This window comes from Aethalodelphis obliquidens, unplaced genomic scaffold (genome assembly GCF_003676395.1).
Source record: "Aethalodelphis obliquidens isolate GAN/ISIS:26980383/991018 unplaced genomic scaffold, ASM367639v1 scaffold2, whole genome shotgun sequence".
Classification (NCBI taxonomy): domain Eukaryota; kingdom Metazoa; phylum Chordata; class Mammalia; order Artiodactyla; family Delphinidae; genus Aethalodelphis; species Aethalodelphis obliquidens.
Window position 1 is genome coordinate 28,304,695 of NW_020837946.1, and position 25,520 is coordinate 28,330,214.

General features: G+C 39.3%; 1 long non-coding RNA gene and 1 pseudogene across 2 annotated transcripts in view; one reads left to right on the forward strand and one right to left on the reverse strand.

Annotated features, from left to right (window-relative positions):
- The window catches only part of LOC113629053 (uncharacterized), a 73,916-nt gene that overhangs the window by 28,343 nt on the left and 20,053 nt on the right, over nucleotides 1-25,520 (reverse strand). The gene's annotated exons all lie outside the window — the stretch shown is intronic.
- Nucleotides 21,765-23,063, forward strand: LOC113629030 (ATP synthase F(0) complex subunit B1, mitochondrial pseudogene; annotated as a pseudogene).

Below are 25,520 nucleotides of genomic sequence, written 5' to 3' on the forward strand. Positions count from 1 at the left end.
CACACACACACACACACACACACACACACACACACACACACACACACTTTTCTTTGTCCTTCTCTCTCTCTTTGGCACTTTTCCCCCCTCACTTCTTTTTGCCCTACCTCTGGACAAACTCCCTTTCCCCACTCAGGATCCACTACAGGGAGAAGTTGCAGTTTACTATGTGTGAGGCCATGGGCAATTTCACAACCTCTCCAAGCCTCACTTTCTTCCTGGTAAAATGGCTATAAGAGTAGTTCCAGCTTTGTTACAATATTGTGAATTTTTTTTCTTTTTCTTTTTTTTGCGGTACGCGGGCCTCTCACTGTTGTGGCCTCTCCCGTTGCGGAGCACAGGTTCCGGACGCTCAGGCTCAGCGGCCATGGCTCACGGGCACAGCCGCTCCGCGGCATGTGGGACCCCGGGACCTCCCCCCGACCCCGACCCCGACCCCCGCCCCGGACCGGGGCGCGAACCCTTGTCCCCTGCAGCGGCAGGCGGACTCCCAACCACTGCGCCACCAGGGAAGCCCCTGTGAATATTTTTTAAAGGATTAATATGAAGTGCTTTACATTAATTCTTTAACGTTACTTTTCTTTTGTATTAGTTTCCTGTCATTGCTGTAACAAATTACCACACACAGTGGTCTGAAACAACACACTGTGATAGCTTACAGTTGTGAAGGTTAGGAGTCTAACATGGGTCTCACTGGGCTAAGATCAAGGTGTTGGCAGGACTGTATTCCCTCTGGAGGCTCCAGGGGAGAATCAATTTCCTTGCCTTTTCAGCTTCTGGAGGCTACCTGCCGTCCACGGCTCGTGGCCCCCTTCTTTCCATCCCTCCAAGCTCTGCTTCCGTGGTCACATCTCCTTCTTTGACCCTCTTGCCTTCCTCTTATATCTAAGGACCCTTGTGATTCCATTGTGCCCACCCACATAATGCAGGATAAACTCCCCATCTCAAGTTCCGTAACTCACATCTGCAAAGTCCCTTTTGCCGTGTAGGTTGACATATTTGGTCATGGATATCTCTGGGGTCAGCATGCATTATTCTGCCTACCACACTTTCCCTTTCCTCCCATATTTCTTAACTCCCAGGTATTCCCAACCTGGCCTAAACCTCACTTCCTTGCTTGAGTTCTCTCAGGTCTCCTACTCATGCCTCCACACTTCCAGCTATAACTTTCTCCTTCTCTTCCAGTTCAAACCCTACCCATTCCACAAGTCCCAGTCAAATCATGAGTCCTTTGGTAAAGCCTTCCCAGGCCATCAGCTTATAAAGATAGCTTCCTAAATCCCATTGCATATGGTAGCTGCGCCTCTCATTTGGCAAACACTCTGCCTTCTGGTCATACATTCATGGCACACAGGTGCTGCATATACATTGAATGAATAAATGAATCTCCACAAGACTGTAAGAAATTGACAGCCATGTCATTTTTTTTAGCTTTATTGAGATATAATTAACATATAACATTGTGTTAGTTTGTGTACAATATGATTATATGACATACATATATATATATATTGCAAAATGATTACCATGATAATGTTAATTAACACATCCATCATCTAACATGATTACCATTTATTTGGTGTGCAAACATTTAAGATCTACTCTCTTAGCAATTTTCAAGTACATAATACAGTATTGCTAACTGGGACACTAGCTCCCCAGAACTTATCCACCTATAACTGGAAGTTTGTATCCTTTGACCAACATCTCCCCATTTCCCCCACCCCCCAGCCCCTGGCAATCACCAATCTAACTTTAAGAACTGTGTCTTAAGCTACTTTCTAATCCAGCACTGAACAATGGTTGAGGCGAGATATATGGCAATGATGAAAAGATAAAGCATGTCCAGGAGCTCCAGGGAGGAAATGTTCCAGAGCCCCATCTGTTTCTTTAGTTTAGAGCAATACCAACTTACTTCCTACAAACACATCTAGGGCAAGGGGTCTTTACGTATTCTCTTTGGGCTGGTGTCAATGATAACTTTAGCAACATTTTTTCCTGGACTCTTTCTGCCCAGCTTCTCATGCTCTCTTGATTTGGTACCTGTGTCTATGGACAATAGAAGCTCTCTTCCAGAAACACAAACGGCACCTCTGAGGAGTGCTCCAGAGGCCACAATGGTCTACAGAGGGTAGGGTAGAAGTGAGAAGTGGGAAAACCCTCTCATTCTACCTCAGGATATTCTTCAGAATCTGTGGTCTGCCTTAGTTTGCACACCACTAGCGCATTATTTACTGCCTGACATTTTTCATTCTTTTAAGAGTTTTGGAGAGGGGGCTTCTGTTATTCTATCTTATGCCCAAAGATGGATATCACTATTCCATGTGTAATTCTGTCTTTTTAGTTTATGATGACCACTTTCTGTAAGTAAGTGTTTTTACTTTCTATTACTATTTTGAAAAAATATCTTTATCAGAACTTTCTTCATTGGCTAATAGCATTCACTGGGCAGTTCTTCCCAGTCAAGGAAAAGGGATAAGAAAACTTCTTGGTTACTTTTGTACTTATGATTCTAACTACCAGCCTAAAGTTCACATCAAAATACACATCACACAATGCTATTTGTTGTCTCACATTTTTGACAGATGAGTTGAAATCTTTTTATACAATTCAGCAAACTATTAATATATGAACACTTTGCTGGTTTTTGTGAAATAAATAGATGAACAATAAACAGTTCTGGCCATCCAAGGAAGATCAGACATGAACGTAAAAAGCTGCACATGAACTATTTCAGGCAGTCCTTCTGACTCACCACTAGTGACAGAGAGGGCCTTAGACCAAGAAAAATTAAACCCCAGATTAAAAAAAAAAAGTCCTTTCAATTTACTGGGCAAACAGCCAAAACTGCAGACCTCTCAGGTTTCAGATAACATTACAAAGAATCTTTACTGATTAGAAATTTGCTCTCCCAGCAATATACTACTTTTTCTGACTTCATAGTTATTGTGCCATTGCTGTGACTGTGTTTTACAGCTGGGCACAGAGGTGGAGTTTTGCTTGTGTTCAATCGTAGAGGATGAATTTGTAACTTTCCCCCTTCCCTTTGGGGAAAAAAATCAGGAAGGAACTTAAATACAAGGCTTTTCCTCCCATTTTACATTCAAACATGTCTTGCAGGAAATGAACAAATAGTGATTCTCAAATATAACATTGTACTTCTATGTGCTGTAGTACAAAAAGAGCTTTACAGGAATTTTGTGTTCCGGAAGTTGAGATTTTTTAAGGACAAAGGTGGGACTTGGATTTTTTTCACTTCCTGCAGAATATGAATGCCAAACTCCTTAGCCTAACATTCAAGATCTCCAAAATCTCATCCCAGCTCACCTCCAGTCTTATCTATGTCCATCCTTACTCCATGAACCCAGCAATGTCCTGTGAGCCATGCTGAAGGTTTTTATCTCCAAACCTTTTTTGCCCTCTAGACTGCCCTTCTATCTTTCCTTTTCTCCCAGTCCCACTGTCAAATTATCTATTTTTCAAGGTACATCTTCAAAGAAAAGGCATCTATAAAGCAACCTGTACATAATCTCCAAGTTGAAATTTCCCCCTCTCTTGGGTTTTCATAATTTCCTGTAATTAAGGGTTACAGCTTTTGTAATGAGGAATAAAAACTTAAAAACTACTTAACCAAAAACTATTAACAGCTTATCAAATAAAACTTGAACACAGTTTTTTGAAAAGGGCAAGGAACTCTTTCAGAATCAGTTACATTCATGCCTGTAAATGCGTTCACTAGTAAGAAAAAAGAGATAGAAATGCCAGCCAACATAGGAAGCAGCAACAAGATAGAGTTGTCCTATGGACCACGAATTACTATTTTTAAAAATAATGGAAAAGGGAGAGAAAGCAATTAAAAAACTAGAATTACCTTAAAAAATGAATATGACATGAAAAGAAAAATCATTTTAATGGGAGATTTTAAAAATGATAAATTAATGCATGCATACTTCTGCAAAATTTCTTCAAATTAATATGTGGGTTTAATGCAAATACTAATAAAAATTCCAATGTAATTTTTTTTTTCTTTTGCGGTACGCGGGCCTCTCCCTGCTGCGGTCCCCCAGTCGCGGAGCACAGGCTCCGGACGCGCAGGCCCAGCGGCCACGGCTCACGGGCCCAGCCGCTCCGCGGCATATAGGATCCTCCTGGACCAGGGCACGAACACGTGTGCCCTGAATCGGCAGGCGGACTCTCAACCACTGCGCCACCAGGGAAGCCCCTCCAATGTGATTTTTTAATTAAAAAAAGGAAGTAGGGCTTCCCTGGTGGCGCAGTGGTTGGGAGTCTGCCTGCCGATGCTGTGGACGTGGGCTCCTGCCCCGGTTCGGGAGGATTCCGTGTGCCGCGGAGCGGCTGGGACCATGGGCCGTGGCCGCTGGGCCTGCGCGTCCGGAGCCTGTGCTCCGCGACTGGGGGGCTGCAGCAATGAGTGGCCCGCGTACTGCAAAAAAAAAAAAAAAAAAAAAAAAAAAGGAAGTAAAGTTTATTGAGACATGAATTAAAACATATTTTGTAAAAAGAAAGAATAATGCAGTGGGATTAGGTCTGTCTGATATACTAAAACATATGAAAGCTGCAATAATTAAATCAGAATGCTATTGGAAGATGACTAGAGAGGTAAATTAATGGAACAGAAAAGGTAGTTTAGAAATAAATCTTATATATAATACTTTAGGAAATGATAATGAGAAAAGAAGGGACTTTCCAATAAATGGTTTTGAGAAGATTTTAGCTCTTTAAGAAGTTCCTCGTTCCATACTTTATAATAAAATGTGTTCTAAGTAGAATGTTAAAACAAATGATTAAAATAAAAGAGTAAAATCATCAGACAAAGTAGAATATTTATTCAATGTCTGGAGGAGAGAGTTCTTTGAGGTTTGAAGTATGAAGAGGAATCAAAAGAGGAATGAAGTAATATTTGATCACATAAGTCCCAAAGAAGTAAACGACTCATGTCTGGTCAAGTGGTGAAGCAGCTTCAGGCTCTGATAAAACCCTCCCACCTTTAGTGCCCACACCTGTCCCAAACACAGTAATAATAAATAGGATATGAAAAGGGAAAATCAAAATGATATAACTGAGTTCAAAAAAGGAAACAAAAGCAAAAAATAAACAAATGGGACCTAATTAAACTCAAAATCTTTTTTGCACAGCAAAGAAAACTGTTGAAAAAATTTAAAAAGGCAATCTACTGAATGGGAGAAAATATTTGCAAATGATATGACTGATAAGGAGTTAACAGCCAAAATATATGAACAGCTCATACAACTCAATATAAAAAAAACCAAACAACCCAATTTTAAAAAGGGCAGAAGACCTGACTAGACATTTTTCCAAAGAAGACATACAGATGGTCAACAGGCACATGAAAAGATGCTCAACATTGCTAATCATCAGAGAAATGTGAGTCAAAACCACAAGGAGATATCACCTCACACCTGTCAGAAAGTCTATCATCAAAAAGACCGCAAATAAATTTTGGCGAGGATCTGAAGAAAAGGGAACTCCTGTACACTGTTGGTGGGAATGTAAATTAGTACAGTCACTGTGGAAAAGAGTATGGAGGTTCCTCAAAAAACTAAAAATAGAACTATCATTTGACCCAGCAATTCCACTCCTGGGTATACATCTGAAAAAAACAAAAACACTAATTTGAAAAGATACATGCACCCCAGTGTTCATAGCAGCATTATTTATAATAGCTAAGACATGGAAGCAACCTAAGGTCCACCAACAGATGAATGAATAATGAAGATGTGGTATATATAAACAATGGAATACTACTCAGCCATAAAGAAGAATGAAATTTTGCCTTTTGCAATAACATGGATGGGCCTGGAGGGTATTATGCTTAGTGAAATAAGTCACACAAAGAAAGACAAATATTTTATGTTATCACTGATATGTGGAATCTAAAAATAAAACAAACATATAAAGCAAAACAGAAAAAGACTCCCAGTTATAAAGAACAAACTAGTGGTTACTAGTGGGGAGAGGGGAAGGGTTTGTAGCAAGATAGACGTAGGGGATTAAGGAGTACAATTATTATGTATAAAATAAATGAGGGACAAAGATATAGTGTACAGCACAAGGAATATAGCCAGTATTATATAAAAACTTTAAATGGAGTATAATCTATAAAAGTTTTGAATCACTATGTTGTACACCTGAAACTAATATAATGTAACTATACCTCAATAAACAAATTTAAAAAACATAAATATAAATACCGCCATGGAGCTGAAACAAACAAAAATGCCACAGTGAAGAGAGCAGAATTGCAGCTGTATACCTACCGGTCTTCCATTCCTATGTCCAAGGCTTCAGCTCCCTTAGGTACAGCTTCATACAGGGAACACTGAGGACAAGGATTAGGGCTGGGGCTCTCTCTAGTCATAGGAAACAGATAGAAAAAGTTGGCTCACCCATTGCTGAGAGGTATGGGTTCACAGAAAAGTGCAGATGTTGGGAAGCAGGAATTCAAAGACACAACATGAGGCAGTGAAGAAATCTGTGATGTCTACAATGCCTCCCGTCCAAGTGCTAACCAGACCTGACCCTGCTTAGCGTCCGAGATCAGACGAGATCAGGCGTGTTCAGGGTGGTATGGCCATAGACTGATACCCACAATATCAAAGTAAGTCAGGAATACCAAAATACTACTACGTACCCAGTTCTAAACTGGGGACTCCAGTGGGTGCTATGTGCCAAAAACATACGTTGTTGGGAAGGGGTGAACATGGAGGGAAAGGCAAAGAGAAGAAATAATTAAAAGACTAAAAAACTTTCTACTAAAAATGAGCCTTCTGCAAAATAGAATTCCAAAACCACATTAAAATATCTAACAACAACAACAAAAAAGAGTTTGAACCCCACCTCTCCAGTTGGAACATGAATTCACTTCAGATAAAATTAATTTTCTGGAACTGTTTGATAAGGAACTGGAAAGTAAATGTTCTGATGATGCTCAAAGAAATCAATGAAGATAACACTTCCATTAAAAAAGAACAAAAAAAATGAAGCCAAAAAAATCAACAGTGAAACAAAAAACAGGTGGATCTGAAAAAGAAACAAATATAAATTAAAAAAATAGACATTAAAATTTAAAAATCAATAGACAGAATGAACTTTAGGCTGGAAATATTTGAAGAGTGGCGTACTGACCCGGAGGGAGAAATTCACCCAGTTCATGGTCAAAGGAAAGAAAAATATGGGTAAATAACTAAAGGCTACTAAGGTTAGATGGTGAGGATCCCAAAAGAAGAAAATGAAGAGAAAAAGTTGAATCCTCACATCAAATGTGTTCTACATACCAAAAGGATACAAAGTTAAATCATTACAGGGTGAGTGCAAAACATCCAGGATCGAAAGAAAATCTTAAGAGCTATCATAGATAAAAGACAGATTATGTGCAGCTAAGCAACAGTCTTCCCATCAGAAATATTAGATGCTACAAAGAAGCCAGTGAAGTAATGTCTTCAAAATGCTGAGGGAAAAATAGATATCTACACTGCTAAACTTTTGCAATGTAGACGCAAAATGAATCCATTTTCAAATAGCAAAGCATAAGACCAAGAGTTTAGCCACCTACAGACTGTGGCTGATACTTACCCACTATGACACTGGTGGTGTAAGCAGAGTGGAGCTCCATTACACAACAGTGTGAATATACTTAACACTACTTCACTGTGTACTTTAAAACGATTAGAATGGTAACTTTTATGTTATATGTTTCTTACCACAATGGAAAAAAAATATCACGCTCAGGCTCCCAGCAATGCCACATTAATTTCTCTGTAGGGGCAGCAAAATGCATGGAGCACAGGCAGAAGGTATTTTCTTAAACTTCCCAGTTGATTTTTATTTTATTTTAATGTTTTCCCCAGATGATTTCTAATGTGCAGCCAAGGTGAAAACCACTGACTTATGCCTAAAAGAAAACCATATGAAATCTGAAAGAAAAAAAAAAGAAAAGAGGATGGGAAAGAGTGTTTGGAAAGAGAGGTATAAGGCAAATACAGAAACAGAGGTAATACTGTCCCAAAAAGCCAGTGTAGTTGTTATCGTATTAGACAAAATATAATGTAAAGCAGAAAACTTAGATAACAAGAGATGCTACATAATAATCAAGGGAAGAATCATATACGATCATGAATTCGTATGTACCCAACACCACAGTTACAAAATATATGAGGCAAAAACTGACAGAATGACAAGGAGATACTTACAAATTCAAAATCATGGTGAGAAATTTTTAACACCTTTATTAGAAACTATTAGATCAAGAAGACAAAAAAACTTTAAGAAAGATATAGAATATTTAGAAAGTAAAACTAAGTAGTTTGGAGGCTTCCCTGGTGGTCCAGTGGTTAAGAATCCGCCTTCCAATGCAGGAGATGTGGGTTTGATCCCTGGTCGGGGAACTAAGATCCCACAAGCCGCGGAGCAATTAAGTCTGAGCGCTCCAGAGCCTGCTCACCACAACTAGAGAGCCTGTGTGCCACAAGTAGAGAGAAGCCTGCGCACCGCAAGGAAAGATCCCGCATGCTGCAACTAAGACCGGATACAGCCAAATAAATACATAAATAAATATTAAAAAACAAACAAACAAAACCCCCAAAACTAACTAGTTTGATCTAATAGAGATATAGAGAATCCTGCAAGTTGTAACAATGTTTTTTCTTTTCACAAACACATAAAACAATTATAAAAACTGATACCATACGAGGTCACAAAGTAAGTCTCACCAAATTTCAAGCAATCAGTATCATTCAGATTATATATATTTTTTGTAATTTGTAACTTTTTCTTCTTGAAAGATTTTTGAAATTATGGCAAAACATTATTTGATAAAGCTGGATGTAGGTTCATGAGTGTTTGCTATATTATTCTCTAAATGTTTCTTTATGTTTGCAAAATACTAATAATATTTTTTAGAATTTGAACCACCTGAAAAAATATATTTCCAACAAAGATAACAGCCAATTAATGTCACTTTATATAAAAAGCCCAGAATGAAAGATAAGAAAAACACTAAAATGTTAATACGTAAGTACACAAAAGACATTGAATGACATCCAACATAAAGAAAAAACAAGTACTTTACAAATGGAAGAACATTCATTCTGAGTAGAGTCAAAATTGTGAAATACCATGCTTACCAATTTAAGATTTAAAAACCTGATTGTACCCATGGTTGGTAAGGAGATAACACATTCCTTCCCTTTGGGGTGGCAGTCTAAATTGTTTAAAACATTTTGGAAATCAATTTAATAATATCCATCAAAAATCATAAAATTTTCCATGTTTTTTGACTCAGTAATTCCATTTCTAAGGATCTAGCATATGGATATGATCCTAAGTATATGAAAAACTTTATGTACAATGATGTTCATAGCATGTTATTTATTTTATAAAAAAAGATTGAAAACAAATTAAATGTACAGTTATTAAGAAAATAATTCCCCAAATTATGATATATTCTCTTGAAAAATCTTGTAGCCATTACAAAGGATAGGTAACAGGGGAAAATGCTTGCCAGAGCATGTCAAGTGAAAAGACCAAAATTCAAAATTATTCACTATGATTGCTAGAATTTGTAAGAAAAAAGCTTTGCAGGAACTACATCAAAATGTTAAACCTGATTATTTTCTCGATGGTGAGACCATAGGTGATTTTTCTTTCTATTATTCTTATTCTCTAATTTTTCTTTGTGTTTCTATTACTTTAATAATAACCTTTACACAAACTGCTTTAATGTTCCTGCATCTTCCCTAGGTGATGACGGATTGGCAGATTGTTAAATATGTTATAAACTGGTCTCTCTCCCTTTTGGACCAGGGAGGCACCCAGTAGAACCCCAAAGAAAACACAGGTTCCTTCTTTTGTCCCACGGTGTTCTCATGTCAGTAGATTAGGTTGAGGTCTTGGCTTGGAGGGAAAGTCAGCTCCAAGGTGACAGCCAGGCTCACTCTGAACTGGGAGGGGAGAGGGGAGAGGGGAGACAGAACACACTCACATGGAAGACAGAGCATCTTTGAAGTCATATTGTGCCATTGTAGATGAGGGTAACTACAGCCCCCCTTGGGATGAAATGTGAAAGTTGAATAGCTCCAATAATTTAGGACAAAGCAGCAAGTCAAAGGACCCTAGAAGGATTTTAGTTACGGGAAGAGTACAGAATCCCTTAAAACACACTCCCTGTCTAAAAAGACGGCAATCCTAGTTCTGCAGGGGTAAAAAACCCAACAACAAAAAAAACTGATGGAGACCACACAGAAAAGTAAGATTGCAAAGGAGAGCTAAGTAATTTAAATCAGAACTTGCCGTAGAAAGAATTTTTTTTAAGATAATATTTAAAAACATTTTGGCCTATCCTCATTTTACAAACACATTCATAGGGTCAGGATGGCTGGAAATGCTGGGTGTTGGTTGGGTATGTGTTTCTCCACAGGACCTTTCCACGTGGCTAGCTTTGGCTTCCTTACAGCATGGTGGCCTCAGGGTAGTTGACTTAAATTGTGTCTCAGGGCTCCAAGAGACAAGAAGTGGAAGAGGCCAGTCTATGAAGAGCTGTGCACTGAAACTGGCACAGTCACCCTCCTTTATTCTATTGATCAAGGCAGTTGCAGAACCTACCCAGACTGAAAGGAAGGGTCATAGGCTCCACTTCTTTTTTAAATTAATTAATTAATTTAAAATTGAAGTATAGTTGATTTACAACATTGTGTTAGTTTCAGATGTACAGCAAGGTGATTCGGTACATTCTTTTTCAAGTTCACACATATATTCTTTTTCAGGTTCTTTCCCCATTTAGGTTATTACAAAATATTGGGTATAGTTCCCTGTGCTGTACAGTAGGTTCTTGTTGTTTATCTATTTTGTCTATAGTAGTGTGTATGTGTTACTCCCAAATTCCTAATTTGAAGGGAGGCGTGACCAAGAATGGGTAGCCATCTTTAATCTGCCAAAGGATGGCCAACCAAACGGATAATCTCCATTATCCCAGTCGGGCTACCACTGGGATGAATCCACTGGGATGAATCACTGGCAATTTTTGTCCTTGTTCTGCCTGAGTTCTGTCTCCATGAGAGTGTGACTGTCTAGGCCAAGGGGACATGCAAGAGGGGAGTCGTAGTTCCCCAAAAGAAAATCATGTAGTCCTTACTACAAAAAAAGATGACTGGGTGCTACCCAGGTGAAAACAATGTCCGCTTCAGACATTTGTTTTAAACCTATTTTTGTCCAGCGTGAGAATCTTCACACAAACCCATGCCCCTCCCTCCCTTTTACACCCAAACTTATTGTCTGTGTCTCTCCTTTTATTCAGATAACAAATGTTTGCCTGCAGCAATGCTAGGCAGGCCTAGGCTAGGCTCTGCGCTGGGGATCAAAGAAGAATCAGCCCCGGAGCTTGCCCACCAGTTGTTCTCTCTGGAGTAGGGGGATAATTGAGGAACAACAGTAACATCAGAGACAAAAGAGGAGATGCCATAAGAGGCACAGATAAAGTGCTCTGGAAGTTCAGAGGAGAGGGAGATAACTTCCAGCTGCGCCCTTAATCACATACTGCCTCACATCTCTTGTACTGTTGTCTTGTCTGGTTATTAACTCCTACATTGTTGAACAACAGCAAACCAGCCACACTGAATAATTCACGGGGCTGCTCCTTCCTCTGCATCCAGATCATGAGCTCCTCCGAGGCAGGGCTGGAGAACTCTGACAGGCATGTTGCAGGGACTAATATGGCGGCTCCAACAGAAGAGAACATCAATGAGATGCTATCTGAATAAGGTCTACATACATGCTCAGAAACTTAGGCCTTTATTAGCTTACTAATATTTCTTCAATGCACTGAACAGGAGACTAAAAGATTGCTTTTCTCCATGGCCACCTGTTTTTTTCCCCCCTGGTGGGAGGAAATATCTTTCTACTCGGACCTCCTGCTTCCAATGACTGACATCTCAGTTGGGTGTGTTCTTCCACCTCAGCTATGGAAAGATGTCAAATAAAGGTGACTGAATGTTATAGTGATGGCTCTGCAAAGACCTTTTACACATAGTAATCTCAGATTCCTTCGTGGAAAGTTCTTTTGTGTGTATCCCACTAGTGTATCGCCTTTTGGCATCAATTCCAAGTCTTTCTGAAAAACATACTATGTCTTCTTTTTTGTTTCTTATTTTTAAATGGCAGATGGTTAGGAAATATCTTCTCACTCTTATAATTATTTTCCTCAGTTTTTCTCCATTCAACAGCAATTACCCTCACGTATAATCTTTCTAAGTAGTTATTTTCTAGCTCCTGAAGAGAATAATCCCAGTGAAGTCATTCATCTTATGTACTTCATGGTTTTTCTCAGCAGGAAACTTCTATTGAATATAATTTGTACCACAGTAACTAACATAGACACTTAAACATGTTTGGTAGTTAATTTGTTTTTAAGTGGACCAAGTTTTCAGATGAAACATTCAGCTGTTACACAAAGGGTGTTTTTCCTGGATTCTCTCCAAAAGTACCTTCAAAGAAAATTAGATATGTGACTACTGCACTTCAAATATTTTCCAGGGGAGAGGTGGAGTGAAAAAAATTGTTTCCTCTGGCTTAGATTACCTCACATTTACACTGTGCTAAGCACTTTACAAAACATGCAAATCGTCTGCTTTATGGAAAAGTAAAACCCCTTCTGGATTTATTTCTTGATGCTAGCAATATTGAAAAATAATTTAATTTACATTATACAGAAAAGTCTTTAGATAGATTTAACAATTAAACATATAAATCAAGTCATACCAAAGTAGCAGAAAACAGAAACGAACAGTTATGATATCTTTAGAGGAATTATAACTTATCCAAGCCTGGAAATGGTAAATGAAATATCAAAGGACAAACACAAGAGATTTGATGATTTGTAACTTGTAATATTAAAGATGATTTTAACAAGCAGCATTATTTTACCAAAGGTCGTTCATGATTAATTTAGAAGAAATTATTCTTGGCCTCTGGCATTCAGTGATGTCCACAAGTAATCCCAAAAGCCAGTGATATGGAGAACTATGTTACTTTGAGTCAAAATTTGAATTATGCCAAGAGCGTGGTATGCCTGACAGAGTCCCTTACTTGAAAGTACCCTATCTGACCCCCAGTACCTGAATTGCAAGGTGACGTTGTCCTTCTCACCTGCTTGTTGTGTGTGACACACTTCTCTCCAGAAGTCACATGTATTTGCACAAAGGAACCATTGCATTCACTGAAACGGTTTTTCTCAAATGTGGAGATTCAAAAAGGTTTCACCTAGGATACATTTCTGGAGAATGATATCATTGCTGGGAAATTCCATAGAATGGAGATAACAGAAAGATCAATGGAAAGTTGCTGAATTTCTAGAGATTACTGCCTGAATCAGGGCTCTCTCTAATTGGCTTTAGGAAAATTGCAACTTTGAATATGAATGACAGTATTCAAGTGAATCAATTAATGTTATTGTTAAAAAAAAAGAAAGGAAAAAGAAGAAAAAAAAAAGACACACACACTAAGGACCCTTGTCCCAGTCACGCAGAACAACAATCACAAGAAGTTAATGTGATTTCTGACAGGGAGCCCTCTTGAATCAAATGATCTCTCCAGGCAATATTAACAACACAGGTTAACAGTGTGAACAGTGAACAGTGAACAGTGCCCAGGTGAACAGCGTTGAAGGTTACACACCTCGGGAACGACAATAGCGGTTCCCAGCCACACCTGCATTCCTGCGTGCTGTCACATCTCCTTCCTGTTTCTCTCTGAGCTGGTCACACTATCATTAACCCATATCTGGAACATGGCAGGCCCGCAGCTGGTCTCTCCAGGCTCCAGCCCGTTCCATGACCAATGCATCAAACACATTCCCAAGAGGTTGCTATGACAAATGCAAGTGTGGCTTGTCCCCCCCAGCTTTAAAATGCTTCAGGGAATGGCCCATTGCCTTCAAGAGACTTCCCAGTTCTTTCTTTTCTTTTTTTTTTTTTTATTGTGGTTTAAAAGTGGCAAATCGTAGTTATTGTTTGCCTTGGATGTGTCAATAAGTCATTTGAAATTAGTCAGGAAGAGTTTTATGAATTTTCAAATGCAGCTTTTAATCACATGTCTGAACTCACATTTACCAGTCTTTTGGGAAAATTTCCAGGTTTTTTTTTTTATTACACCACACTTCGTGTGATATTCCTTTATAATAAAGTTTTATTAATTAAATAAAAATAACACAAAATTTACAACTGGAGTGTTAATTAACTATAAGCACATTGTTGTGCAATGGATCTCTTGAAGTTTTTCATCTTGCAGAACTGAAACCCTATACCCATTGAACAACTCCCCATTTCCCCTGCCCCCAGTCCTTGATAATCACTCTTCTACTTTGTGTCTATGAGTTAGCAACTTTAGATACCTCATGGAAGTGGAATCATGCAGCATTTGTCCTCTTGTGACGGGCTTATTTCACTTAGCATAATGTCCTCAAGGTTCATCCATGCTGTAGCAGGTGACAGGACTTCCTTTTTAAGACTGACTAATATTCCACTGCATGTATATATCACCACATTTTGTTCCTCCATTCATCCATTGATGGGCATTTGGGTTGCTGCCATCTCTTGGCTATTGTGAATAATGCTGCTTTGAGCAAAAGTGTACAAATACCTCTTCGAGATCCTGCTTTCTGTTCTTTTAGATAAATACCAAGAAGTGGGATTACTGGATCACATGATGATTCTATTTTTGAGAAACTTCCATACTGTCTTCCATAGTGGCTATACTATTTCACGTTCCCAACAGTGCACAAGGGTTCTAATTTTTCCACATCTTCGCTGATACTTATTGCATTAGTTCCCCCCACCCCTTATCTGTGGTTTCACTTTCTGTGGTTTCAGTTAGCTGCGGTCCAAAAATATTACATGGAAAAATTCTAGAAATAAACAATTCATAAGTTTTAGATTGCGGGCCATTCTGAGTAGCGTGATGAAATCTCAAGCCATCACACTCCAACCCACACAGGATGTGTATCCTCCCTTTGTCCAGCGAATCCACCCCTTCGTCACTTAGCAGCCGTCTTGGTTATCAGCTCATCTGTCATGATATCTCAGTGTCTGTGCTCAAGTAACCTTTATTTTACTTAATAATGGCCCCAAAGTGTAAGAGTAGTGATGCTGGCAGAGACTATTGTATTATTATTATTATTTTACAGTGGCCATCCCCTGGTGATTAGTGAAATTGAGCATCTTTTCATGTTTGTTGGCCATTTGTACGTCTTTTTTGGAGAAATGTCAAGTCCTTTGTTTTTAATCTGTTTTTTTTGTTTGTTTTGTTTTTCTGTTGTCAAGTTGCTGTTCCTAATTCTTAAGCATGGTCTACACCCTTCCTGATCTGGTCATAAGCCTATTTCCGTCCTCTCCTTACCTCACACACTTCTCATTGGCAAGCTTGGTTCCTAGAAGATCTTTACTGGAGGAGCCAGGCTATTGATAGCTCCACGTGTAGTTCCTGATGGGGTGCCCCCCTCTCTGCCCCAAACACATTTTGACCGCTGGAGCAAAATCTACTTCTGTCAGAAAGAAAAATTACCTAGGGGGAATTACCTTTGAGAAGTCTTCTCTCACCATGTCCTGTAGCCCACCTACTATCCCTTCCAAATTTTTATTGGTGGATCTAATAAAACATTTCCACTACTAAACAGATACTAAAAGCAGTGAATACTCTTCATAGCAAAGGCTTTTTGTTGATGTCTGTTGTATTTTCTCTTTGCACTTCCCATGGAGTGACTAAACCTATCATACTTGATAAGGTCAGCAGTAATTATACACAGGAATTTTATCTGAGGCATTCTGGAATATATCCAGAAATGGAAACCAATCTAGTTAACAGGTGAGCATACTTTTTTTTTTTTTTGCGGTACGCGGGCCTCTCACTGCTGTGGCCTCTCCCGTTGCGGAGCACAGGCTCCGGATGCGCAGGCTCAGCGGCCATGGCTCATGGGCCCAGCCGCTCCGCGGCATGTGGGATCTTCCCGAACCGGGGCACGAACCCGCGTCCCCTGCATCGGCAGGCGGACTCTCAACCACTGCGCCACCAGGGAAGTCCATGAGCATACTTTTTAAAATGTCATTGATACGGACCATTGTGACAGAATAATAGTCCACATAGCATTTCCAAAAAATGTCTCTGCAATGTAAATTCTGTCAAAGAATTTTTGAAATTCTTTCCTGCCACAAAGATAGATTTTGTTATCATGGTCTATCACGGAATGTATAAGACCAATTAGAAGGCTGCTTGAATTTTGGTGCCATGTTGAAACCCTAGGTGCTGCTCAGGCTGAAGTGGAGCTCAGAGGCCTCAGGCAAAGCCTGCTAGAAACCAGCCCGCTTCTGTTGTCACCATCAGTCTACCCTGTGTTCAGGGCTGATCATGTGGGCTGGCGATTTTTTTATTATTTTCTGCTCCCAGATGAGATGATAAGCTCCTTTAAGGTCAGCACCAGTCTTACTTAATATTCAAGCTCTGGTGCCAAGCATGGAGACTGCCACGGAATCTATAATGTTACTTTTTTTCTGAAGAAAGGGAGGGGAGGAGGAAGAAAGACTGGTGGGCAGTTGAGCAAGCAGGAGCAAAGGGCAACACAGGGCCAGGCTTTGCCTCTGTGCCCTGTGCTGCCCAGTTTTCCTCGCCCAGGACTAGAGAACCCCGAAGACCTGGTCACCCGGGCTGTGCACTCAGGTTCCACCCGCACCCCCGTCTCAACTTCCCCAAGCTGAAATGGCTTAGTCCTCATAAAGGTCACCCTCCACTTCCAGCTGCAGGGTTCAAAGTGGGAGTTTAGATCCAGGGACTGCAGACGGCAGTCCCGTGCCATCTGGCAAATATACTGATCAGGTCTCGGATTATTGAGAAAACTATCATTTAGGAAGCACCTACTCCATGCTAGCCAACATGCGAAGGCCTTCAGATTTGTTACCACATTTCACACATTTCAACCCCCTTTTCAATCCTTTGGGGACTTTGTTATTATCCCCACTTTTCAAGTGAGGAAAATGAGACCCAACCAGGATTGTAATCAAGTTTCTTTAATGCTAAGGCTGTGCTCTGATTATTATATCATGACACCCAAGTTCGGAGTCCTTTCAGATTTACAATAGACGCGGTCCATTGCTTTCATATTAGGTATTGGGGCTGTATACTTCATAGACTGAGTCTTTTAGGCCCTGCAGATATCTTAGAAAACACCGAGTCTAATCTCCTTAATTTACAAATGAGGAAGCTGACAACTTGACGTGATTTATAAACCATACAGTGAATAGAGTGATATAATCATTCTCTGTAAAGTTTTTCTATTTGATTTTTAAGTATTTTTTTCTGAATATGAAAGCAATACAAGCTCAGAAAATTAATAAAAAATAATCCATGATTCATATTCCAACAATCCTAACAGATTAATAAACATGGTTTTAGACTTAGTTCATTTGTATCTCATTTTAGGCCTTAGAAAACAGATGTATTTATTTGGCGAATGGTTATATATTTGTACATATATGCACACGTACATATAGCATTAGTTGACATTATATTCTTTATAAAATATGGTATTCTCACTGAATATTATGAATAGCTTCTGATTTTATTAAAATTCTTTATAAATATTGTTAAATGATGGAAAGGATTTTTTACCATAATCATAAAAATAATATTTCTGGGGCTTCCCTGGTGGCGCAGTGGTTGAGAGTCTGCCTGCCGATGCAGGGGACACGGGTTCGTGCCCCGGTCCGGGAGGATCCCACATGCTGCGCAGCGGCTGGGCCCATGGGCCATGGCCGCTGGGCCTGCGCGTCCGGAGCCTGTGCTCCGCAACGGGAGAGGCCACAACAGTGAGAGGCCCGCGTACCGCAAAATAAATAAATAAATAAATAAATAATAATAATAATATTTTTTCACTGGGGAGACATTTAAAAAATATATATAATTCCAAAGTAAAACTACCTACTATCCTATCACCAAGAGATAACCACCATTAACACTTTGGGTTTTCTGGGTTTTGTTTTATTTGAGGGGAGACTGTCTTTTTGCTGTTTATGAATGTGTATATAATAGAGACAAATGGAACAGACATTTTCAGCCCTTGATACATTTGTGCCAAATTACTTTCCAGAAAGTTTGTTCTTATTTAAATTAACAGCATCAGTGAATGAAAATGTTCATCTCACAGTATCCTCACCAACTTCTAATATTATCTTTTAAATTTTGTGGCTAATTTTATAGTGGGGGAAAATGGTTATGAATGTGAATTTTAAAAATATTGATGGTTGTGAAAACAATTGCTTATAACTGTCTCATTTTATGAAGCAAAAAAGATTAAGTACCTAATATTAAGAGCTCTATACAACTAAACTCTAGTTTATATCTTACTTATTTAGACTATTTTAAACCAAGGTAACGGTGGCTTAAAACCTGTTTGCAAAACTGCATTATATTAAATGGAATTGAAAGAACCAGAAAGTATCTGGTAAGGCAGGTCAAACAGCCTCAAATGAGACTTCCGTGGGAGAGACGAAGGCAGCATCTCTCTGTAACCTATTTGTTAATTCGTCTCTTTCCTTCCTACCCTATTTCAAAGAGGGAAGACAACAAATACACTGATATACGCAGCACAATGCAGACAGTCAGATCCAACCTGCAATCAGAATTTTTAAAATGTTCAACTTGGGTATATTTTGAAGCCACTGTTGATTTGGAGGGCTGTACATCAGAGTCACAATTCACGGAACGCTAGAGTCAGAAACCTAAACGCTTTCAGAAAACGTTTAATTTCTAGTCCAGTTACTACTTTCCTAAGGCTCCCCAATGCTGTTGTACGTGCCCCTCCCGTCTCTTTGCACCTGAATTTTTAAAAACAAACATTTATGCCCATTAAATGTTCAGTATAAATTACACACCACTGTTGACCTTAATATTGTAACTGAGCCATTGGTGGGAGGGGAGGGGCAGCCACATTTTTGGAACGTGCAGTGTTTGGTGTCGGCATTCAGCGTTCACAGCCCTGGGAAGGTCCTCTGCCATACCTGCGGGGAGGCACGGCCAGTGTGTGCTATCAGTGTGTAAGGCTACCCTGGCATCGCTAGATAACTATGTAAGATAAGCCTGGGAGAAGGAGTAAGAGTGAAGTGGAAATGTTTGGATTGTATTTCGTAAACACCAAGACACGTGGAAACAAATGCAAAATGTTGGAATCTATTACAGCCTGTGAATGCGATACAATGCTGTCATTAGTGTTACCATCTGAAAAAACGAAATCCCTTCATACTGAATGTATTGTCTGGACTGTGACTGTTATTCATCAGGGATTAATGCTATCATTGTTCTGGGGCCCTTGTGTTAAAAATGCATGATAATCATGATAATGGAAGCACAGAATTCAAACTCTTTCTCCCAACATTCAAGGCCTGACATAACGTTGACCTAACCAACATTTTAAGCTTATCTCTCTCCTTTGCTAAGCTTTGTTCCAGGAAAACTAGTTACTCAACATTCTCTCCCCACCTCCATGCTTTCTTAGTGTCAGTCGCTCCACCTAGAATGCCCCTCTTACCAACGCTATCTGGCAGTTCTGTCTGTCAATCAAGAATCATCTTCTCAAACATCACCTCCACGATATTTCCCTTGTCGACCTTTTTCTCTACTCCGAGGAAGGTTCTTTGAAGGTAGAAGAAGCTACATCTTACACAATCTGAATGACGGAGACCTTTAACTTGTTCCCTTCCTTCTTGAGTGTAAACTTGTTGCAGGAAAGTGGCTACCCAACCAGGAACTACAGTGGTCAGTATTGTACAGCCAGGGGTGCCTGAATGACTTGTTCTTACTGGTTGAATGTAAGTGGAAGTGACAGGTGTCACTTCTGGGCTGGGAGTTTTAAGTGTGCCTGCGTGAAAAGATGCTTAACGTCGCTAACTATCTGAGAAATGCAAATCAAAGCTACAGTGAGGTACCACCTCACACTGGTCAGAATGGCCATCATCAAAAAAGTCTACAGATGACAAATGCTGGAGAGGGCGTGGGGAAAAGCGAATCTCCCTACACTGTTGGTGGGAATGTAAGTTGGTGCAGCCACTATGGAAAACAGTATGGAGGTTCCTCAGAAAACTAAAAATAGAGGTATAATTCAAAAAGATGCATGCACCCTTATGTTCACAGCAGCACTATTCACAACAGTCAAGACAAAGAAACAACCTAAACATCCATCGACAGATGAATGGATAAAGAAGATGTGGTACATATATATATACACACAATGGAATAGCCATAAAAAAGAACAAAATAATGCCATTTGCAGCAACATGCATGCAACTAGAGATTATCATACTAAGTGAAGTAAGTCAGAAAGAGAAAGACAAATACTATATGATATCACTTATATGTGGAATCTAAAATATGACACAAATGAACCTATCTATGAAACAGAAACAGAATCACGGACACAGAGAACAGACTGCTGGTTGCCAACGGGGAGGGGTTGGGGGAGGGATGGAGTGGGAGGTTGGGGTTAAGAGGTGTAAGCTTTTACATATATACAATGGATACCAACAAGGTCCTACTGTATAGCACAGAGAACTGTATTCAGTATCCTACGATAAACCATTATGGAAAAGAATTTTTAGAAAAGAATTTAAAAAAAAAGAAGTGTGCCTGCCTTCTTCACTCTTCCTCCTCTTAGGCAGCTTGAAGCCAAAGATTTTGTTACCCTAGAGCATACCAGGAACTCAAGATAGGTGAAACCCAAATCCCTGGATCATCAGGTGGAAGAAAGTTGCCTGCTGACCTAAAGCAGCATCACTGAGTTATTAAGCGAGGGTACAATTAACTTCCATGGGATTAAGCCACTGAAATCCAATGTTTTCTTTCTTACAGAGCTAGAGCCATTTCGCTGACTAATACAACTTGGTATATTCATTTAGTGCTTGGCTCATTCCATCTCATATAGCAGGTGCTCAAAAAGTGTTTGTTAAACCGAACTGAAAATTCAGAGACAAACACAAAGAAATATAAATTAGGTTATACTGCTAGAACATAGTTAGAGATATCTGTTGACACCAAAATGCTCTTCCAACCCTATTTTCTATTTTTTTTTTTTTTTTGGCGGTACGCGGACCTCTCACTGTTGTGGCCTCTCCTGTTGCGGAGCACAGGCTCCAGATGCGCAGGCTCAGCGGCCATGGCTCAAGGGCCCAGCCGCTCCATGGCATGTGGGATCCTCCCGGACCGGGGCACGAACCCGTGTCCCCTGCATCGGCAGGCGGACTCTCAACCACTGCGCCACCAGGGAAGCCCCAACAACCCTATTTTCTTAAAAAAAATATCCCCTTACCCCAAGTCCCTTGTTTTACATAAGTACTTATACATTGAGATCAGTTGTCACTTATTCTCAGGAAGAGAAAATAAGATGTTTTGAGAACCGACAGTCATTCTCATTGGATATAGGTGCCAAGTTTTCTTCTGGTTATATGAGCCAGATGGCATAACTGAAAAATAATGGCAAGATGAAAGATATCCTCTTTGATTGTCAGATACTTGGGTCAGATTTTCAAATAAGACATAATTAGTGCATAGGGGCCCTTGGCCAGTGGCACTTTTATTCACATTCCAATTCGACTTTCATTGTAAAATGATGATGCTATTATTGCTGGTATAATTTTTCAAGGCTGAGCTAAGTTATACAAAAGAGAGATCTCTACTGGCTTCAAGTCCAAAATATCATCAAAACGAGATTGGGACCACCTTGTTTCTGCCCCTCACAGAATCTCCTGTCGCGGTCACTGGGGCGTGAAGACCCAGTGTGGACTGTTGTGTGGACGCTACCTGACAATGCTGTCCCGGGTGGTGCTTTCTGCCGCCACCGCAGCTGCCCCCTCTCTGAAGAATGCAGCCCTCCTTGGTCCAGGGGTATTGCAGGCAACAAGGATCTTTCACAAAGGGCAGCCAAGTCTTGCCCCTGTACCACCTCTTCCTGAATATGGAGGAAAAGTTTGTTTGGGGCTGATCCCTGAGGAATTTTTCCAGTTCCTTTATCCTAAAACTGGTGTTAACAGGACCCTACGTGCTCGGAACTGGGCTTATCTTATATTTACTCTCCAAAGAAATATATGTGATAATTGCAGAGACCTTCTCTGCCATATCAAAAATAGGGGTTCTTGTCTATGTAATTAAAATATATGCTGCCTCTATTGGGGAATTTGCTGATAAACTCAATGAGCAAAAAACTGCCCAACTCGAAGAAGTGAAACAGGCTTCCATCAAACAAATCCAGGATGCAGTTGATCTGGAGAAGTCACAGCAGGCACTGGTTCAAAAGTGCCATTACCTTTTTGATGTCCAGAGGAATAACATTGCCATGGCCTTGGAGGTTACTTACTGGGGACGGCTGCATAGTGCATACAAGGAGGTAAAGAATCGCCTGGACTACCACATCTCTGTGCAGAATATGATGCGTCTAAAGGAACAAGGGCACATGATAAACTGGGTGGAGAAGAATGTGGTACAGAGCATCTCTGTGTAGCAGGAGAAGGAGACAATTGCCAAGCGCACTGCAGACCTAAAGCTGCTTGCAAAGAAGGCTCAAGCACAGCCAGTTCTGTAAATGCATCTGTCCCAATTGAGACAGCTAGAAACAGTTGACTGACTAAATGGAAATTAGTCTATGTGACAAAGTCTTTCTATATTGCTCTCTACTGAAGTTAGCTTCCCTTTCCTAAAAATGAAAAGTTTGAGTTTCATATAATGAGAGAATTAAAACAATCTATGGGCCAGTAAGATGTTTCTCTCATCCTTCTTGCTCTGCATTTTGAGTTGTTCCATGATCACTTTTGAATAAGCAGTTCGCTTTGAATAAAATTTGGTACCTGACTAAAAATTATCAAGTTATAGTTTAAATTTGAATTAATTCAACCATCTTGCAAATAAAGTGACAGTTGAAACAAAAACAAAACAAAATAAGACAAAAAAACCAAGATTGGGTTGTCAGCCCTCCAAATCAAACTTCAGGCTAATCCAGTGTGACTGAATTATTGCATTAGAAAATCAGCGTGTAAAGCTTGACTAAGAGGAAGGTGATAAGGTAATCAGAAATTTGGCATACAGCTATATAGCTTTTCTTGGACTTACTCTAATCTCTTCTCAGTGTGCTTCTTTTTTGTTTGTGGCTGCGGCTTGCAGGATCTTAGTTCCCCGACCAGGCATGGAACCTGCGCCCCCTGCAGTGGAAGCGTGGAGTCTTAACCACTGAACTGCCAGGTAAGTCCCCACAGCGTGCTTCTTTTTTTTTTTTTTTATCTTCTTCACCCTTCTCATCTATCTCAATAAACAAGCATCCACATGGAGCCCTATTCCTGCCTCTGTTCAGACACATTTTCTTATGATCTATCTGTATTCCTAGACCATTTAATTTGCCTGGCCAGCCTACTGTACCATCAGATTGTTTTCCATAAAAACATTAATGAACATATATACACTTATTTTTGATAATTTTTTCCAAAATCTTGTTTTTTCCTAAAACAAAAAGCTGAATCCACACTTTCTGATAGCAAGTGGACTAATTATGATTCAGACCCACTTTTGGGGGCCCATTAGTGGTTCATAAAAATCAATTTACTGAGTCACAACCAGCATTTCCAAAAATGAAATAAAATAGAATAGGAAAAACTATTAGAGGGTGTTATACATGGTAGTGGGTAAATACTGATTCATGAAAATTCTATTTAAGTTACTTATATACTGGCATGTACTAGGAGGCAAGATTAAATATTTCTCAATGTGAGCTATAGTAAAAAATGTCTGAAACCTATTGCTTTAGCAGATATTTTTCTGGTTATTATTGTCTTAATAATTTAGCTACCTATTATTGTGGTTTCTTAGGGAGGAGGGAAAACCGGAAAGATCAAGATTTTAATAATTAGTATTGTTCCTTAAGGTAAAATGAAGAAGTAGAGATAATTCCTCAATGAAGAAATAGAATAAAAACTTCAGTAATTCTTTTTACAATGAAAAACTTTGAAACCTAGTTCCTACAACATCCATAAAATTCATAAGGAAATGATCACATTGTCCTAAAATTACACTAATACATTAATTTGCTTAATTATTAGCTTTAAAGGTGAACTCACTTTTTAAAAACAGCTTTCTTGAGATATAATTCACATACTATAAAATTTACCCATTTAAGTGTACAACTCAGTAGTTTTTAGTATGCTCAAAGAATTGTGCAGTCATTACTACAACCTAACTTTAGAATATTTTCATCATCACCCAAAGAAAGCCCAAACCCATTAGCAATAACTCCCAATTCCCCACCCTCCCCAGCTCTAAGAAGCCACTATTCTATTTTCTGTCTCTATACATTTGCCTGTTTTGGTCATTTCATACACAGTTGACTCTTGAACAATGTAGGGATTGGGGACACCTACGTTCCTTGCAGTAGAATATCCGTGTATAACTTTGCAGCCAACCCTCCCTATATCTAAGTTTCCGCAACCCTGGATTCAATCAATTGCAAATTGTGTATTACTGTAGTACGAATTTATTGAAAAAAATCCATGTATAAGTGGACCCACACAGTTTAAACCCCTGTTGTTCAAGGGTCAACTGTAAATAGTACCATACAACACATGCAGTCACATATACATACATTCTTACTGTCTTTGGGGGCTGGCTTCTTTCACCAAGCATGTTTTCAAGGCTCATCCATGTTGTAACATGTATCAGTATTTCATTCTTTTTTATGGTTGAATAATATTCCATTGTACAGATATACCACATTTTCTTTATCTATTCATCAGTTGATGGACATCTGAGTTGTTTCCACCTTTTGGCTGTTGTCGATAATGCTATTATAAATATTTGTGTACAAGTTTTGTGTAGATATATGTTTTCATTTCTCTTGGGTATATACCTAGGAGTGGAATGAGTCATACAGAAACTCTATATTTAATATTTTGAGGAACGACCAAACTGTCTTCCAAAGTGGCTGCACCATTTTACATTCCTCAGCAACTTATGAGGATCCCAGTTTCTCCACATCCTCTCCAACTCTTGTCATTGTCTGTATTTTTATTATAGCTATCCTAGTGGATATGAAATGGCATCATATTATGGTTTTGATTTGCAATTCCCTAATGATCAATTATACTGAGCATAGTTTCTTGTGCTTATTGGCCATTTGTATATCTTTGGACAAGTATCTATTTAAATCCTTGGCACATTTTTTAATTGGGTTATCTTTTTCATTGTTAAATTGTAAGTGCTCTTGATATATTTTGAATACAATTTTCTTACCACAAATGATTTGCAAATATTTTCTCCTATGGATTGCCTTTTTACTTCTTGGTGGTGTCATTTGAAGCACAAACCTTTTTAATTTTGAAAAATTCCAATTTTCTGTTTTTTCTTTTGTTACTTGCGCTTTTGATGCTGTATCTAAAAAGGCATTGACTAACCCAAGTTTACAAAGATTTATTCCT